Below are 3,298 nucleotides of genomic sequence, written 5' to 3'. Positions count from 1 at the left end.
GTCATTGATCATTTCCCTAGCGTCCTTTATAACTGATAGTCGCACTATTATGCATACAATTCATATCGATTATATCATACAATCTTCTATGTCCAATATTTCTTTAAAAAACCACGTTCATCTTTTTTCCTCTTCGCACACACGTTTTTTTTTTTTTTCCTTTATCTTCCCCTTTTAATTACAGTTTCATCTTCCCGTTTAGCAGTCTAGACTTCCTCCCTCCCCCCCTCCCCGCTCCCCTCCCCCCTCCCCGCTCCCCCCCACCCGAGGCCCTTACGAGTGGGCGTTGAAACTCTACGGAAGGACAAACGATAGTTTCGCGGCGATGAAAGATGTTTTTTTTCTTCAATAACTGATATATTTAAAACGTATAAATTTATCTTATCCAAATATCCTAGAGACAAAAAAATAGTCTGATTAATTTTTAATAAATAGCTTTAATATTCGTCGTCATCTACTTTCCTAGAGTTATTTTTTCCTATTATGCCGATAAGTACACGTTCTATGCATCTCAAAGTTCAAATACAAGAAATAAAACACTTACGTCCACCTCTTCATTATATCAAAGTTATTTCCTAAATCACTAATGCACCTTGAATATACTTAACCCTAACACTTAAAACAGTTAATTACCATAAGATCCATAATTAATTAAACACGTTTTTTATACAATAAAAAAATGCAAATGAATAAGATTACAAAAATAAAAAGAAATTATATGGTCAAAATCCCTTGTTTTTCCCCCCATCTAAAAAAAAATTAAAGATACATAAAACTCATATCAAGTATCATCATCAGCTTGCATTGCATAAAACAGTATTATTGACTTGCTAAATGAGGATAAAGTTAAGTGTTTACCTTATCGATTACAGAAGAAAAAGCAGCCTTGGTATTTATGAACGTAACGGCGCAATACTCCAAAAATGTAAAATAAAGAAAAAAAAAGTTAAAGAGAATGACATAAAAAAAGATAAATTATAAACGATACAAATACAAGTTCAAAACCAGAGTCGATTTCCTCTCAAAGAATTCCGAACAGCTCAAGGGCTCCATAAACTTTATTTTATTCTCCGGCAGACAAAACCTTTAAGTAAAGTAGGGCGGTAACGTAACACTGCCTGAGCCCGCAGCAGACAGAACTGTAACATAACACCACAATCCTTGACAACCGCAGCCGCGCGACATCGCTTCAAGGAGAATCTAACACCACGACGCCGAATCCAATCCCACTCGGAGGCTGATGGGGGGATCGGAGCCTATGGCGAAATGCATAATCCTTATCCTTATCACCGCCGCAGATATACCACACACGAACCTGGATTGCATGGTCGCTCTCTGGACGCTACCATAACATCAACAACCACCTGCTACATGTTGCAAATAACTAGTCTGCAACGCTAGTCGAGAACGGCGGGGTCTACTCACCTATAATGAATAAATCCTCTTCAATTTACATCCTGTGCGCATTTCTGTAGGCCTGCGTCGCGGGTCGGGTCGTGAATGTCAACACAAACATCTCACGGTTACAAAACAAGCACTTCACCTGCTCTAAAACATTGCAACAAACACACACCACTGATGTAAGGCGCGCCCCCCGATCAGCAAGCACAACCAAGCATAACAAGTCGAGTTTCCGTCAGGCCAAGGAGGTTATGAATGGCGTATTATCGCATCCGTGCCACTGGCGGGAACAACACGGGCATCCACTGAGGGGAAGCAGGAGGCACCACACACTAGCGTCCACACACACACACAGGCTGTACGTGGCTGCTCCTCTAATTTTGGTGCGACCCTACCACACCGCCACATACTCGACAAATCCAACCCCATATTTGGAATAGTGGTCGTCTCACTTTACAACCTGCCCGCTGACCCGCGTGGACGCCTGCACCTGCCGTGTTTACCGGCATTTTTACTCGTATTATACGCCCCCGCGGCTAAATTGATTGATCATTTAGTGGAAAATGTGTTTTAGTGGATTTTCCGAACATATGAGGGAAGAGCGCGTGTTTCCCGCCAGATGTAGACTCGCTCCGAGCTGCCAGACGCGCGCGTCCTCCTGGCTGGCAGCTAGTCGCCGAGCTTACACTCAGCCTTGTAGGGAACCCTCCCTCCCATAATCGTGTTTATATTCATTATGAAGATGGGAGGGGTGCACATTGCCATAGGACACGAATATATTAGCCTTATTATATGGCGAAGAGGCGTTGTCACATCCAACTGCGCCGGGAGAGTTGGCGCCGCCCTGCCCGGAGGCGGTCCTGGTCACGCCAGCCGCCGCAGCGACCAACATGCACGCGCGTGAAAGTCGGCACCATAGCACACGCGCGGCCGGTCCCGCTGCTGCCCGCCCACGCCCGTGCACCTTACGGGCCACCCACAACTCCACGCCCTTTTGCGTACGTGCAGGGAATCCCTATGGAGTGGATCTACGCCCCCGACACCTGGTCTGGGGCGCCGCCGTCGCGTGCGTTACCCGGCTCACCTGCAGCAGCTCCTCGCTCATAGAGCTTTCTAATCGGGGTCCATTAGTTTCCTAAATCCTTATCATTCTTATCGCAGGTGTAAACGGTGTGATTGGATTCGAAGATACGCCTTATTGTGAGACATTTTTTTTTTCCTTTCTTCCCTTTGTTTCTCTTAAAATGAGTTGCATGTGTTTAACCTTCTTCTGTATGACTCTCCTTGTAAACGGGTGTAGTAATACGTGATTTTAGTCCTAATTGCGCGAGCGTGCTTGTCCTTTTAAGCATACGTACTCACCACCACTGCTTGCATAATCATGTATGCCCCGGCTTTTTTATGTAACTTATATAGTTGTGTCCAGATTTATGTGCGTGCGTGCGTGCGTGTGCAGTAGTAGTCCACCCTGACCCGCTGCACCTGTTGCAGGGTAAGCGTCCACCCCCCCCCCTCCCTCCAGCCGCCGTCTCCCCTCTTCTCCCCGCCTCCTTCTCCCCCTCCTCTCCCCTCCTCCTTCTCCACTCCCACTCGCTCTCCCTCTCCCCTCCCCGTCCTATTCCCTCTCCCCCTCCCCCTCCCTCCCCCGCTCTCCTTTTCAACTCTTACCTTCATCCTCCTCCCCCCCCCCCCGCTTGCTCCCCTCCCCCCTCCCCTCCTCTCCCACACTCCATCTTCCCTCCTCACTACCCCCCACCCCCCCGACCTCTCCCCACTCCCCGTTCCTCCACCTCTTAACCTTGCTCTGCTGCCCCCTCCCTCCCTCCCTCCCTTCCTCCCTCCCTTCCTCCCTCCCTCCCTTCCTCCCTCCCTCCCTTCCTCCCTCCCGCCATCTGTC

Source organism: Penaeus chinensis, chromosome 14, assembly GCF_019202785.1.
Source record: "Penaeus chinensis breed Huanghai No. 1 chromosome 14, ASM1920278v2, whole genome shotgun sequence".
Lineage (NCBI taxonomy): Eukaryota > Metazoa > Arthropoda > Malacostraca > Decapoda > Penaeidae > Penaeus > Penaeus chinensis.
This window is presented reverse-complemented; position numbering follows the sequence as displayed.